Source organism: Dendrobates tinctorius, unplaced genomic scaffold (assembly GCF_039654945.1).
Source record: "Dendrobates tinctorius isolate UK_male_01 unplaced genomic scaffold, ASM3965494v1 ptg000086l, whole genome shotgun sequence".
In the NCBI taxonomy this organism is placed as follows: Eukaryota; Metazoa; Chordata; class Amphibia; order Anura; family Dendrobatidae; genus Dendrobates; species Dendrobates tinctorius.
In genome coordinates, this window is record NW_027361754.1 from 50,041,863 (window position 1) to 50,058,245 (window position 16,383).

The window sequence follows — 16,383 nt, forward strand, 5'->3', positions numbered from 1 at the left end:
TGTGGCGCTGTTTTCAGCATACAGCACTGGCAAATTTCATGCGATAGAAGGAAGGATTAATGGACAAATTTCCTGTGACATTCTTGATAAAAATCTTCTACCATCTACCAGGATGATGAAGATGAAACGAGGGTGGACATTTCAGCAAGACAATGATCCCAAACACACACCCAAGAAAACTCTCAATTAGTATCACAAAAAGAAAATAAAGCTGCTAGAATGGCAGAGCCGATCACCTGACTTGAATCCAATGGTAAATTTATGGAAAAAACTAAAGCTCAGAGTTCATAGAAGCAGCCCATGGAGCTATCAGGATGTGAAGAGTGTTTAAATTGAAAAAAAAAGCCAAAATCCAACCTGAGCAATGCCTGAGACTAGTTTCTCCATACAGGAGCGTCTTGAAGCTGTCATCTCTAACAAAGGCTTTGGAGCTTTTGTACGAACTATGAAATATATTTCAGTGTGTTCAGTACTTTTTCCTGTGTCATTTCTCATAATTACATATAACAATCTGTGGTTGGATTTCTTTTCCTGTGTGGATTGGATCTGTTGTTACTAACATCTGGTGAGAATTTATTTGTCAATAACACCTTTAGAAATAAATTTTCTCAGAACAGCTATGTCCTGTAAGTGATCTGGGGTAATTAAAAAATTGATAAAGGGGCTCAATCAGTCATATGACCCAAAAGTGCTACTTACAGAGGACCTGTCACTAGGTCAGACTACATCAGTTATTACTCTTATGTTACAGTGGGTACGAAAAGTATTCAGACCACTTTAAATTTTTCACTCTTTGTTTCATTGCAGTCATTTGATACATTCAAAAAAGATCATTTTTTCTCATTAATGTACACTCTGCACCCCATCTTGACTGACAAAAACAGAAATGTAGAAATTTTTGCAAATATATTAAAAGAAAAACTGAAATATCACATGATCATAAGTATTCAGACCCTTTGCTTAGACACTCATATTTAAGTCACATGTTGTTCATTTCCTTGTGATCCTGCTTGAGATGGTTCTACCCCCTCATTGGAGTCCAGCTGTGTTAAACTAAACTGATAGGACTTGATTTGTAAAGGCACACACCTGTCTATATAAGACCTCACAGCTCACAGTGCATGTCAGAAAAAATGAAAATCTTGAGGTCAAAGGAACTGGCCAAGGAGCTCAGAGACAGAATTGTGGCAAGGCGTAGATCTGGCCAAGGTTACAAAAGAATTTCTGCTGTACTCAAGATTCCTAAGAGCACAGTGGTGTCCATAATCATTAAATGGAAGAAGTTTGGGACCACCAGAAGTCTTCGTAGACCTAGCCGTCCAGCCAAACTGAGCAATCGTGGGAGACGAGCCTTGGTGAGAGAAGTAAAGAAGAACCCCAAGATCACTGTGGCTGAGCTCCAGAGATGCAGTAGGGAGATGGGAGAAAGTTCCACAAAGTCAACCGTCATTGCAGCCCTCCAACAATCAGACCTTTAAGGCAGAGTGGCCCGATGGAAGCCTCTCCTCAGTGCAAGACATATGAAAACCCACATAGAGTTTGCTGAAAAAACACATGAAGGACTCCAAGACTACGAGAAATAAGATTCTCTGGTCTGATGAGACAAAGATAGAACTTTTTGGAGATAATTCTAAGGTATGTGTAGAGAAAACCAGGCACTGCTAGTCACCTGTCCAATACAATTCCAGCAGTGAAACATGGTGTTGGCAGCATCATGCTATGGGGGTATTTTTCAGCTGCAGGGACAGGACAACTGGTTAAAATTGAAGGAAACATGAATGCGGCCAAGTACAGAGATATCCTGGATGGAAACCTCTTCTCAGACTTGGCCAAAGGTTCACCTTCCAAAAAGACAATAACCCTATGCTCACAGCTAAAATAACAAATGAGTGGCTTCAGAACAACTCTGTGACCATTATTGACTGGCCCAGCCAGAGCCCTGACCTAAACCCAATTGAGCATCTCTGGAGAGACCTAAAAATGGCTGTCCACCAACGTTCATCATCCAACCTGATGGAACTGGAGAGCATCTGCAAGGAAGAATGGCAGAGGATCCCCAAATCCAGGTGTGAAAAACTTGTTGCATCATTCCCAAGAAGACTCATGGCTGTACTAGCTCAAAAGGGTGCTTCTACTCAATACTGAGCAAAGGGTATGAATACTTATGACCAGGTGATATTTCAGTTTTTCTTTTCTAATAAATTTGCAAAAATTTCTACATTTCTGTTTTTTTTTTCAATCAAGATGAGGTGCAGAGTATACATGAGAAAAAAAATTATCTTTTTTGAATTTACCAAATGGCTGGAATGAAACGAAGAGAGAAAAATTTAAAGGGGACAGAATACTTTCCGTACCCACTGTATTTTCGAAACGCCCTGATTACTTCCTGTTTTTTTATTTTCTTAGATGTACAATATGGTTCCAGTGATATGGGCCTTTTTATTTAGCGCTATTTTTTTACATAGTTACATAGCTTTGAAGGCTGAAGGAAGACCTTATGTCCATCTAGTTCAGCCTATTTTTAGTGCAGCTGTTCTGCATTGTTGATCCTGGGGAAGGCAAAAAACCCACAGAGTAGAAGCCAATTTTCTCCATAGTGAAAAAAATTCCTTCCCCTAAGCTGGGTCAACCATCTACCTATAATATTATGTTATTCGTGACCTTCTATACTGTTACTCACAAGAAAAGCATCCATTCCTTTCTTAAATTCATTCAGTGAGTTGGCCTTCACCACTTCCTCAGGAAGAGAATTCCAGAGCCTCACTGCTCTTACCATGAAGAACCCTCTTCTATGCTGGTGCAGAAATTGTCTTTCCTCCAAACGAAGAGAATGCCCCCTTGTTCTTGTCACAGTCCTTGGCACAAACAGTTCATTGGAGATCTCTGTATTGCCCTCTGATATACTTGTACATATATATTAGGTCTCCCCTAAGTCTTCTCTTTTCTAGAGTAAATAGACCTAATTTTGATAACCTTTCTGGGTATTGTAGTGAACCAACTCCATTTATCATTTTAGTAGCTCGCCTTTGAACCCTTTCAAGTTCAGTAATGTCTTTCTTGAGCACCGGCGTCCAAAATTGCACACAATACTCCAAGTGTGGTCTGACGAGTGATTTGTACAGAGGGAGAATTATGTTTTCATCTCGTGTCCCCAGACCTCTTCTAATGCATCCCATGACCCTATTTGCTTTGGTGGCAGCTGCCTGACACTGGGCACTCCAATTTAGCTTCTTATTGACTAAGGTGCCTAAGTCTTTTTCCATGTCTGATTTCCCCAGCAGTTTCCCATTTAGTAAGTAATTGTAGCACCTGTTTCTCCTTCCCATGTGCATAACCTTACACTTATCTGTGTTAACCCTCATTTGCCATTTTTCAGCCCAATTCTCCAATTTACTCAAATCTGTCTGTAGTTGCAAACTGTCCTCCTTTGTGTTAACTACCTTACATAGCTTTGTATCATCTGCAAATACTGATATTTTACTGTGTAAGCCATCCACTAGATCATTAATAAATATATTAAATAGTAGGGGGCCCAATACAGAACCCTGTGGTACCCCACTAGTAACCCTGGCCCAATCTGAGTATGCCCCATTAGAAAACAAAGTGGTTATTATCACTAAGCCAGCTACCTACCCATCTACACACATTTTCCCCTAGCCCAAGCTTTCTCATCTTACTTACCAATCGTTTATGTGGGACAGTGTCAAATGCTTTAGAGAAGTCGAGATAAAAGACATCCAATGATTCTCCTTGGTCCATTTGAGAGCTTACATCCTCATAGAAGCTGATCAGGTTAGTTTGACAGGAACGATCCTTCATAAATCCATGTTGATATGGAGTTAAACATTTATTACATTGAGATATTCTATAATGGTATCCCTTAGAAACCCTTCAAAAATTTTACCCACAACAGATGTTAAGCTTACCGGCCTATAGTTTCCAGGTTCCCTTTTACACCCCTTTTTGAATATTGGTACCACATTTGCTTGCCGCCAATCAAAAGGAACAGACCCTGTTTCTATAGAGTCTTTAAATATAAGGAATAGAGGCCTGTCTATCACATTACTTAACTCCCTTAATACCCAAGGGTGAATGCCATCAGGGCCTGGTGATTTGTCAATTTTAATCTTACTAATGCGGTTCTGCACTTCTTCCTGGGTTAGGCAGGTAATACTTAATGGGGAGTTTACATTATCACTCTGCATTTCCCCTGGCAAATCCTTTTCCTGTGTGAACACTGTTGAGAAAAAAGTATTTAAAACATTTGCTTTTCCCACATCGCTCTCTATGATTTCACCCTCATTGTTCTTTAAAGGGCCGACACCATCAATTTTATTCATTTTACTGTTTATATAATTAAAGAATAGTTTGGGGTTTGTTTTACTTTCCTTAGCAAGGAGTCTCTCAGTTTCCACTTTTGATAAATGTATTTGTTTTTTTACACATTTTATTTTTTTCTCTGTAACTTTTTAATGCTTCTTCATTGCCTTCTTGTTTTAGCTTCTTAAATGCCTTGTTCTTGTTATTTATTGCCCTTTTTACATCCTTATTTAGCCACATTGGTGTTCTCCTGTTCCTAGCCCTTTTATTTCTGTATGGTATGGCTAGCTCGCAGTGGGTGTGTAAAACTGATTTAAATATTTCCCATTTATTTTCTGTGCTCCTTGTGGTCACTGCTCCCTAGGTGCCCATCGACTCGTACTTCTGTTATTCTATATGGCCTGTTGCTTAAAATTAAGTCCAGAAGGGCTGTCCCTCTAGTTGGGCCCTGCACAAGTTGTGACAGATAATTATCCTTGGTCACTGACAGAAATTGGTTTCCTATCTGAGATACGCAGGTTTCAGTTTCCCAGTCTATGTCGGGGTAGTTGAAGTCCCTCATAATAATCACCTCATTGTGATTTGCTGCTTTCTCTATTTGTTTCAATAATACATTCTCAGTGGTTTCTGTTATATTTGGTGGTTTATAACAAACCCCTATGAGGATTTTATTACTTTTCCCTCCTTGTATCTCCACCCATAGAGACTCCACCTCTTCATTTCCCTCTTGAATATCTTCTCTTAGTGTGGGCTTTAAAGTGGACTTTATATATAGACAGACTCCACCCCCTTTCCTTTTTTTACGATCCCTCCTAAACAAATCATATCCTTGCAAGTTAGCCGCCCAGTCATAGCTGTCGTCTAACCATGTCTCAGTTATTCCTACTATGTCGTATTTTTCCTCATACATTACCAACTCCAGATCTTCAATCTTATTGGTCAGGCTTCTTGCCGTTGGTCACCATGCAGGAAAGAAGTTTTGCTTCCTTTTTCTTAGCTTCCTTCTTACGGCCTTTACTACGCGGGTGTGGCTCACAGGGTAATTACAGACAAACCCCTGAAGATCCTGTGAACCACACCACCCTTGGTAAAGACCATAATAATGAGAACGAAATAAAAATGCCCATATTTCTGGAAAAGTATGACAGATTTAAAAATAACAAAAAGCGGAGTATGACAGGGAGCAGTGGGAATAAAGTAAGAGCACAAGCTGGCCATTTTTGACTTGGAGACAGGTGATTGTTAAAGAGGATCTGTCAGCTCTTGCGATATTTCCACTTTAGTAAATATCTGTATTTTTAATTATCTCACAATTCTGGATCATCTTTTCTTAGAACTTTCTCAGTGATTGTTATCCGCCATGGACATGTATGAATAAGTTGATGTTACTAGTTGGAGTAGGGGAGTCCCTACATACGCTGATACTGCACAATCAGTGCTGACTATGTAGGGACACACCCCTTTAATGAGGAGAATATTAACACCTAGGTGTCAATTTGTTTATAAATTTTGAAGGAGGAAAAGGAGATAAAAGGGGGTTTTACACATAGCGATATCGCTAGCAATATCGCTAAAACGTCACTGATTTAGTGACGTTATAGCGATATTGCTAGCGATATCGCTATGTGTGATACTTACCTCCAGCTGGCTCCCCCGCTGTCTGTCGCTGATCGCGCGAGAACGTCCAGCTCCATTTCTCGTTGGCCGCTTCCTGCTGGGCAAGACGAGCGACGCTGGACGCGGGCGGGAGGACGTCTGGATCGCTGTGTGTGAAAGGTGAGTATCGTCCGCTGCGTCGCTGCTGCATCGCTGTGAGATCTTTCTTTGTGAAAGCTCACTAGCGATCATTTAGCGATGCACCAGTGATCCTGACCGGGTCGTATCGCTGGTCGGATCGCTGGTGCATCGCTGTGAGATCTTTCTGTGTGAAAGCTCACTAGCGATCATTTAGCGATGCACCAGCGATCCTGACCGGGTCGTATCGCTGGTCGGATCGCTGGTGCATCGCTAAATGTAAAAGGGTCTTAACTCCACAACACAGATCTAACAAGAAATGTTTCATAATTTGTTTTTTTTCATGAAGAATATATATATTTAGGTCAGAGGAACCTAATGGTCCTCTCAGATGTCCATAGAAAAAAAAAAATCACTGTTTTTTGCAAGTAACAGAATCAAATACTCTGCAACAAAATTAATGATGACAAGTCCTAATAAAAGGTCCAAGGAATTTGGGAAGGGGATGGGGGGAATTTATATTTACAGACAACATCCATCAGAAATTGTGAGGATGCAGGGTGCCATGGGTTCATGGAGAAAACACCAGCTTAGTATTTTAATTGCAGACGAAATAATTATAATCTCCAGCCAACCATGAAGTTGTTAGAATGACTTTACAGTGATGTTAAGGCCAAAACATGGAAGAATGCAGTAATGTGATGGGTCAATATGGGGTCTGCTGAAAGACACATGTCTAATAACTGGTGGTGGGACTTTACCATCAGAATAAACATAGTTTATGAAGCCTACTGTATTCTCACCCATCCCTTGTAGATTGTGAGCCTTCGCGGGCAGGGTCCTCTCTCCTCCTGTACCAGTTATGACTTGTATTGTTTAACATTATTGTACTTGTTTTTATTGTGTATACCCCTCCTTACATGTAAAGCGCCATGGAATAAATGGCGCTATAACAATAAATAATAATAATAATAAGCCCAAATGGTGCCATTTATTTAATGGTGTCTATTATTCGGCTTTCGACACCTGGACCCATGCTGTCCTTCCTCTGAGCTATACAGTTGGGTAAAAAGACTTTCAGGATCATGGTCCTGTGGCCATGTCTGTAGATATCATCTACCAGACCAGAGGGCTGCGAATCACCATTGACCTGCTGTGGTAGCCAAAAAGGCCTCTTCTGATTGGTTGGCCAGGCCCAAGATTATAATTGTGGCATGGCTTTGTGTTGTAACCCACATGACATTGTGCCAGTTCTACCTAGAAGAAGAGGCGCCTGTGATACTGACATCTCAAAGGAGGGTTGCAAAGCTCTGGCATGACAGCCTTGGACTTTGGATGTGGCCACTAGACCAAGGGTCCTGGGAATCGATTTGCTCAACTCTACTGAACAGAGATCTCCATAAAAACCCTTGTTGCAGCAATAGCACGAACCATACATGTTTTTACACATTATACTTTGGTGAAAGTTGTCTTAAATAGGTTTAAGGCATTGTACAACTAAAGTAAAACATTGATGATCCATATTTGGGAAAGGTTATCATTGTTTGATTGGGTCCCACCCAATAAATGGTAACCTTTCCAAAAAAAGATGGATCATCAATCTTTTACTTTAGTTGTTTTAGACTTCTAAAGCCGTAAAGTGTCTAAAACAAGTGACTGGTCCTTCTGTGGGCTTTTGCTGGGAAGCCACCACTGTGTTATTTATGGTATTAATCCCTGCAAAAAAGGTTAAAATGACGCTACAGGGAAAACACTGCTAGCTTTTTCCTGAAGCATCTGCTTCGAATATGACGCCAGCACACTGGAGTCTAAAAGAAGACATGTGCACATACCCAGACTGTCCTGGATAACAGATTGGTGCCGGCCAGGTAGCGGTTTGGGGTCCTTACTCCTTATAATAGGTTCCCTTTACAAGCATCTGTATATGTACAAAGCTCCTACAAATTAGCACAATAGAATCCCAGCATTAGAGGTAGAGCATATTGATTTTGTGACAGACAGTGACCGTGTCTTAACAACGTAGAGCTGCAAATGATTAGTGAACCGATGTTAACAGAAGAAAAGATGGAAGTGGAAGCTACAGATTAAGATTATTTGTATAGTAGTAAATTGAGGTTCTCGACAATCCAGTGCATGAAGTCTCCGATGTAAACAATTTAATATATTATTCATATATCTTATTGGATACTGCGTGTTACTTGCTTTATTGCGGTCAGTGAATATAATCACGGATTTGATTGACAGCATGAAAAAATAATTGTACATTGTCTCTACCAGCGCTCTACTGTAATTACTTTCACGTCTCTGACTTAGAGTTGCTTTTGGAGAGCAGAAAATAAAATTTTGCTCCATTTTTTGGGTGGTTGGATCTAATTGACAGCGTTTAAGATGCAAAATATGTCAGATGTCGTTCTGGACATCAATCTAATAAGCGAATCCATGTTTTCAATTACTTTGCAGACATATGTCTTCCCGATAGAATTTTGGCAGGTATTTCCCAACATATTTCATTAACTGATGTTAGACGCAGATCTCGCGGCATTGCTTCAATGTGGAAGGATCCGAATCCCTAGAGGTCCCTACAAGAAACCTTTACAGGATAAAAAAAGCACATGAAATAAAAAGGGGACTATTGTATTTATTCAATGTGGTTGTAATAAGCCACTCACTAGGAAACAAGAATTGGGTACAAATCAAGAGCCCCCTACAGAAAAATATTCACCGCCAGTGTATTGGATGCAACGACTGCAATTTATAGGGTTCATGTAGCCCCTCCCTTAGTTTTTGGTTTTACAAGGAATTTCCAGATGGCGTGTACACACTCACACTTTTTTTTTCATGGAAAAGGCCCAGTCTTCATCCATTATCAGCAATGTAACCAGTATTAAGTATATGCTAGTCGGATCCACCTCGCCGATGAGCTGTGTGCCAATATAGGCTACATTTACAGCGGGAGGACAAATGCCACCACCGCCAGAAAACCCTATGGACCTATAAATCTATTTTATCCAGTATGTTATTGCCCCTTCAAAGAGGAAGAGGACAGAACTCTAGTTCCACCTATTGGAAGCAGCGATCCTTAAAGCCAATATCGACCCTTTGACGAGCCTTGCCAGAAGACTTAGGATAAAAGCCAAACCAGAGACTCAATTTGCAGACAGTGTGTTTCAGGCTACTGCCCCTCATCAGTGCAAAATATGAAATCTGATTTGGCTGTACAAGAGGCTTAAGACTGGGGTCTAAGGGGTAACGTCTCTCCTTGTGGAGAGTGCCAAGCCTGGCATGTCAGAGGGAGGAGACTTATACGCCAATCATGCCCCTCTGGGAAATCAAATATGCAAATTTCCTCTTCAGAGAGAGGAAGAGGCCTAGCTTGTCACTCCACAAGGAGAAATGATACACCTTTGATCCCCATCTTAAACCTCTCACCTAGTCAAATCAGATCTCATAATTTGCACGGATGAGAGGCAATACCTTGAAACACAGTGTCTGCAAATTGAGATTCTGGTTTGGCTTTTATCCTAAGACTAGGCTCATTAAAGGGTCGATATTGACTTTTAGGATCGCTGCTCCCAATAGGGGAGTGCTAGAGTTTCTAGTCCTCTTCCTTTCAGAATTTCAGAAGAGGAAATTTCCATATTTAATTTCCCAGGGAAGCATGCCTGGCTTATAAATCTCCTCACTCTGACATGCCAAGCCTGTCTGTCACACTCCTCAAGGAGAAAAGATACCCATATACGGTATGTATATATGCACACACACATTTATAGACATATATCACACAAATATACGTAGATGTATATTTATATACAAACTGCTATTACAGGGGTATTCTCAAAATAATCATGTCCTTTTAGACAGGACCTTAAAAGAATAATTGGGTCTTGAAAACCTCATTTAAAGTGATATCTCTGTACGTTTGTAACCATTATTTATCTATTTTGTTCTTCAATGCAGCTATAAGTAAAAAAGAAAAAAAAAAAACTTTGCAAAGAAGTCTTAATAAATCCAATATCCTACCTTTCTGTCTATACAGGTTCAATGCAGACCTATATGTTGTCAAGGTAACAGACTACAAACAATCCCATGTAGTCTGACCATGCCTCTACACTCTTCACACTTTCCATCTGTTCTTTTATTCTCTCACCTATTTAAAGGTGTTGTTTGGAATCAAAAAATATTACTGAAAGCAGGATTATTTACAAAAATAGATAAAAACAATACGTCAATGCTCAACTTTTAGACACCCAAAGTCTTAACATGTATATTGTAGGCAATCACTGGTTTTGCCTGTCCTGTTGCTGAGGCCAATGATTGGCCTCACCGGTTATGTTTATGTTTGATATGTCTTCTTCAATGCAATGAGAGTAAATCACTGGAGACCACTACAGTACTGGTGCGGAGGCTGTCAAGGTTTGAACAGTTGAGTAATCATTTTTATTATTTGCTAACTCATTATCATTTTCTTATTCCAAAGAGCTTCTATAATAAAAGTTTACAATATATACTCATCTCTATTTTTCTATTGCTCATTGTGGCATTTCCATTGTTTTTCAGACACCGCCCCGTACATTTAGTATTAGTGGTGCCTGGTGTTGAAAGAGGGCGGAGCTACAAATAATTGAAATACCAGGCATAGCCTCTAAAATAAATATGGCGCTATGCCTGGTAAACCAGGAAAAGGCCACAACACTCACTAGAGCACTTCCCTCAGTGGCTGGTGTGCGAGGAGTTGGGTCTGTTCCTATCCTAAGGGTAGGTCATCAATATTAAAGCCCTGGAGAACAATTCCTTTGCAATCACATTACTAACCCTAAAATAAACAATAGGTATTCGCTTTTTTTTTTTTTTTTGCAATTATTGATATTTTATATATTTGGCTTCTTAGTTGCAAAACCCCACCTTCAACTTTTTTCACTAATGACATTTAAAAAAATAATTTAACAAAAGTTTCGCCCATCCATCTACCCAAATATGCAGTTTTAAAGATGACTTATAACTAGAGTTGAGCGAATTTGTTTGGATTTGGTCGGCAAATCTGAATTTGCCATATTCATGCCATATTCGAACCTTATTCGTGTCGACTGTATGTTTGATGATCGGTTCCGAACATATTCTGTAATTTCTACTCCCACTGGCTCTAATGACGTCCGGCTGTGTCCAACGAATATTGCAAAAACAAAATTCGATTCCTATCGTATTCGGAACCGAATCCAAACAAATTTGCTCAACTCTACTTATAACAAGTTTAACCCCTTTCTGACATCTGACGTAATAATCCATGACCTAGGCCAATTTGACCAAGGACGGCTCATTATGTCATCACGATCTCCCGCGATCGCGGTGGGTGCGCAGGTGATCGCCACCGGGTGTCAGCTAATTCTGACAACTGACATCCGGCACTAGGTGCCAGGAGCATTCCTCCCGAGTCTCTCTGCATGGCTAAGTAGTACTGTACAGCCATATAAGGGGTATTGCTACGTTCAGTAGAAATTGTGGGACAAATTTTGTTACCATTTTTACCCACTTGTGTGAAAATGTAAAATCTTTGGCTAAAACAAAATTTTGTTGGTAAAAATGTAGTTATTTTGTCTTCACTGCCCAATGGTATAAAATTCTGTGACACACCCATGGTGTCAATATGATCACTGCACCCCTAGATGAATTCATTGAGAGGTGTAGTTCATAAAATGGGGTCACTTATGGGAGGGGTCTGCTGTTCTGGCACCTCATGGGCTCTTCCCAGTGGGTCATGGCACCTGCAAATCATAACAGTAAAATCTGGCACTCTTTGCCTTCTGAGCTTTGCACTGTGCCTGAAAAATATTTCCTGTAGGGTATTGGCCTACTCAGGAAAAATAAAACTCAGCTTGTTGTAAAAAAAATTCCCCAATAGCCCTTAGAAAAATTAAAAACTTGGGGCTAAAACAACATTTTAGTGGTAAAAATGTGATTTAATTTTTCTTCACTGCTCAGTGGTATAAAATTCTGTGGGGCACATGTGGTGTTAATGTGATCACTGCACCCCTAGATGAATTCATTGGGGAGTAACGTTTTGTAAAATGAGTTCACATATAGGTTTTTTTGTTGTTCTGGCACCTCAGTTAAGGGCTATGCCAATGTGACATGGCACCCTCAAACCATTCCAGGAAAATTTGAACTCCAATATGGCACGCCTCTTCCCTTCTGGTGCCTCAAAAGTAGTATTCCCCTACATATGGGGTATCAGTGTACTCAAGAGAAATTGCATAACAATTTTTGTGGGTCCAATTTCTCCGGTTACCGTTGGTAAAATAAAAAATTGGGTGTGAAAAATTATTTTTGTGGAAAAAATGATTTTTTATTTTCACAGCTCTATGTTATAAACTTCTGTGAAGCACTTAGGGGTTTAAAGTGCTCACCACACATCTAGACAAGTTCCTTAGGGGGTCTAGTTTCCAAAATGGGGTCACTTTTGGGGGTTTCTACTGTTTAGGCACATCAGGGGCTCTCCAAACGCGACGTGGTGTCTGATCTCAATTCCTGCCAATTTAGCGTTGAAAACGTTTAATGGCGCTCCTTCCCTTCCGAGCTCTGCCATGCACCCAAAGAGTGGTTTAACCCCACATATGGGGTATCAGCGTACTCAGGACAAATTGTGCAACAACTTTTGGGGGCCGGTTTCTCCTTTTACCCTTGGTAAAATAAAAAAAATTGAATCTGAAGTAATTTTTTTGTGAAAAAAAGTTAAATGTTAATTCCAAAAATTCTTGTTAAGCACCAGAAGGGTTAATAAACTTCTTGCATGTGGTTTTGAGTACTTTCAGGGTTGCAGATTTTAGAATGGTGCCACTTTTGGGTATTTTCTGTCATATAGACCCCTCAAAGTGACTTCAAATGTGATGTGGTCCCAAAAAAAAAAAAGGTGTTGTAAAAATGAGAAATCTTTTAGCCTTTATAACAAGAAAATTTGGTTCCAAAATTGAGCTGATGTAAAGTAAACATGTGGGAAATGTTACTTATTAAATATTTTATGTCACATATCTCTGTGATTTAAGGGCATGAAAATTCAAAGTTGGAAAATTGCGAAATGTTCAACATTTTCGCCAAATTTCCATTTTTTTCACATATAATCCTGAGTCATATCGAAGCAATTTTACCACCTTCTTGAAGTACAATATGTCACAAGAAAACAATGTCAGAGTCACTGGGATCCATGGAAGTGCTCCAGATTTATTACCTCATAAAGGGACAGTGGTCAGAATTGTAAAAATTGCACCGGTCATTAACATGCAAACCACCCTCGGAGGTAAAGGGGTTAAAAGTAGCCAGTTTTTGCCGTTTTTCTATTCCCATGGCTCCATTTTTTTTTCAAATCCGCCATACGATTTCAGTGATATGGACCATTTTATTTCATGCAAAAGTTTTATGATCTCTACGAAGGGGGGTGGCTTATATGGTAATACTGTAGTGTAAAGATGTGACGGGGAACCCTCCTATGCTTTTCCCCTCTTTGTTCTCCTAATTGTGTGCGGTTCCCTAATGTTCATTAATGTGAATGTATTTGATGTGTCCTGTACTGTAATGTAAATGTTCTGTGTGTTGTGAAAAGGATAAAGGCTAGGATAGGATATAAGGTAGTATAGAACAATAGTGGGGCTAGAATAGAAGGGGCATAATAGAGATAGGGAATAGGAGTGTTAGGTTAGATACAGGCAGCATAAGGGTTTTCCAGAGAGGAGGAGTTAGAGTAGTGTGGTGCAGAGCATTGGGGATATAGGACAGACACTTCCTTGTTAGGCAGCAGGGCCTGGACAGCCTTGCCCAGGCCAAGGAGTAAGGAGCAGCAGTGTGAGAGACAGTCTGCCAGCCATGGGGATAAAGCTGCTATGACAAGAAGGGGCCCCAGGCTGAGGGTGGTGTAGTCGGTCACCAGCAAGGACAGGACCGTTCCAAGAAGGATCCGGGGTCTAAAACTGGAGCAGGTGAAGTGAAGATGGTGAACCTGGCACCTTTTCCTATTGAAGCAGGACCAGGGGATGGTAGGAAGCTGGTGGGACTGAAGACACGGATGGGACAGGGATTGTCCAGAAGCAAGGCAGGAATTTCCAGAAGAGAGTTATAAGGAAGAATAGAGGCTGCCCGGAAGGCATTGAAAGCTAGAGAGATGCTCCTCTGCGTACACTGTACTGCATGTGTGATGAATACCCTACTGCTCAGTAAAGTTAAACTGTTGGAAAAGAGTAATGTCTCGGAGATGGTTTGTGAAGCTCGGGAATGCGGAGCTGGAGTGACAGAAGCTGAGTGGACTCTGACCGTAACCGTGAGTGCACTGCTACACATGCTGAACATGCAGCAGAAGGGACATTGTATTTGCTCTGTGGGGCACCAGGGTGTGGGAACACTACCACTCATTGCCATGACTACCACCCTGGCCGCCTTACAAAAAAGCAGAGTAGACAAAAGACACACCCCAGAGGATCCTGTGAGCTATGCCCCAGAGGATCCTGTGAGCATCACCCCCTTGTAAACACCATAAAAATTTGCTGAAAATAAAAGTGTCTGTATCTCTGAAACCATATGGCGGATTTGAAAAAAAAACCAAAACATACAGTAAATTCTGTAGAGCAGAAAGATTAAAATAGGAGCTAAAACTTTCCACTTTTGATTTGGTTGACAGCTACTCTGTGAGGTCATTCCTAGTCATCAGTTATTTATGAACCCAAGTATAAAACACTCTCTGCTAAGGCACTATATCAAAAACACCACAAATTATAATAGTTTTTGACCAAATTTAGGTTGAAAATGAATTATTGTGCATAGGAAAGTAATGTCTTCTTTAATTTTATTGGAATTTACGGGTAGTTGTGGGTTTTCAAACATAATGCGATTTAAGTATCTTAGGAATTTACAATACAAAAGACATTTTCAAGAAGGGATAATATCAGAAACCGAAAAACAAATGTGGCCCTACAATGCACAAAAGGGCTTAATCTTCTTTTAGTAATTACCTACTTCTACAGGCTTTATAATTCACAAGACTATGCAAGATCTTCAGAATTTCTCAGAAAATGAGGTGCTCTCCCAATGCCAGATATAAGAAATTCTGTTGCGTTGCTAGGTAATTGAATCAGTAAAAAACATTTCACTATAAATATCCCTGTTGTTTTTCCCACCTTAACCTATTCTGGTCCTGTATGGCCACTCCCAAAAAATATTTTCTGTACTAATAATCCAGCTAACAGCAAACTTTTTTTTTTTTTCCCAAGTTTGGCAAAAATAAAAAAAAAATACTCAAATATGTAAAAAAAAAATTAAATTCTTCTTAACATTTACAGATACAGTTTCTTAGTGACGTCAGTAATGATAACACAATAACAAAAACACCGCAAAATAGCAATACAATTAAAATTCATCAGTATTTTGCCTTTTCAACTACGTTGCAATGCTGAAAAACCTATAGTATATGAAATATAAAGTGCAAAAAAAGTCTAGATTTGAAAGAATCATAGTAAATGTTTTACATATAATTTTTTATATTGAAAATCCCCCCCCACAAAAAAAATAAATAATAATATTTATATAAATATAATTTTATTGTGTTTTGTCGATAGTCTTAACAGAAAAAAAGCACAGTTAATATAAATTCTCAGGTTACCCTCTTGTAAATTAAAATGGTCTTACCACTTAGTTCTCTTGGAAGCGGAGTGCTGTGTTCTGTAATTCTCCTCTCAACAGCAACTAGAGAGAAAAGAGCTTCTTAGGAAAACATTGCAAATCCTGCAGTTTCAATAGGAGATGCTGAGGATTGGAGGAGGAGCGAGCCAGCCTTATGGTTTTAGTGGCCCCTTATTGGAATGTGTGTATTACTGCTTCTATTTTTCACAGTGATTGACTGGAGGATAATTATGTGCTCCCTTTGGGAGAATAATAATAATAGCAATATTATACAACCAGACTGGATGGGGAGCAGCATTCAGAAATTCATCCAGGGGAAAAAAGAAGATTTGAAAAGCAAAGATGGTTTATTTTTTCGCCTTTGTACAATAATTACCTACAAGAGAAAACAAAGCAAATTTGTATTTAAAAAAATAAGATCAAAAATGTTACTTTTTTTCAATTTATTTTTACCGCTACTGGTTTATATTCCATTAGCATGCGTTATTGTTTTACATATACAGCTCTGGCAAAAATTAAGAGACCACCACATCAAAACCCTGTCATGGGCAGCCCATTCTCCAGACCTGAACCCCACTGAAAACCTCTGGAATGTAATCAAGAGGATGATGGATAGTCACAAGCCATCGAACAAAGAACTGCTTAAATTTTTGCGCCAGAAGCAATGTGAAA

The 16,383-nt window shown here is 39.7% G+C and overlaps 1 protein-coding gene across 1 annotated transcript in view; it reads right to left on the reverse strand.

Moving 5' to 3' along the window:
- Positions 1–15,834, reverse strand: part of LOC141097883 (probable glutamate receptor) — a 48,251-nt gene extending 32,417 nt beyond the window's left edge. Inside the window, exon 1 of the mRNA XM_073585385.1 lies at positions 15,718–15,834. The gene's annotated coding sequence lies outside the window, so the exon portion shown is untranslated. The remainder of the gene's footprint in view (positions 1–15,717) is intronic.
- Positions 15,835–16,383: the final 549 nt, after the last annotated feature.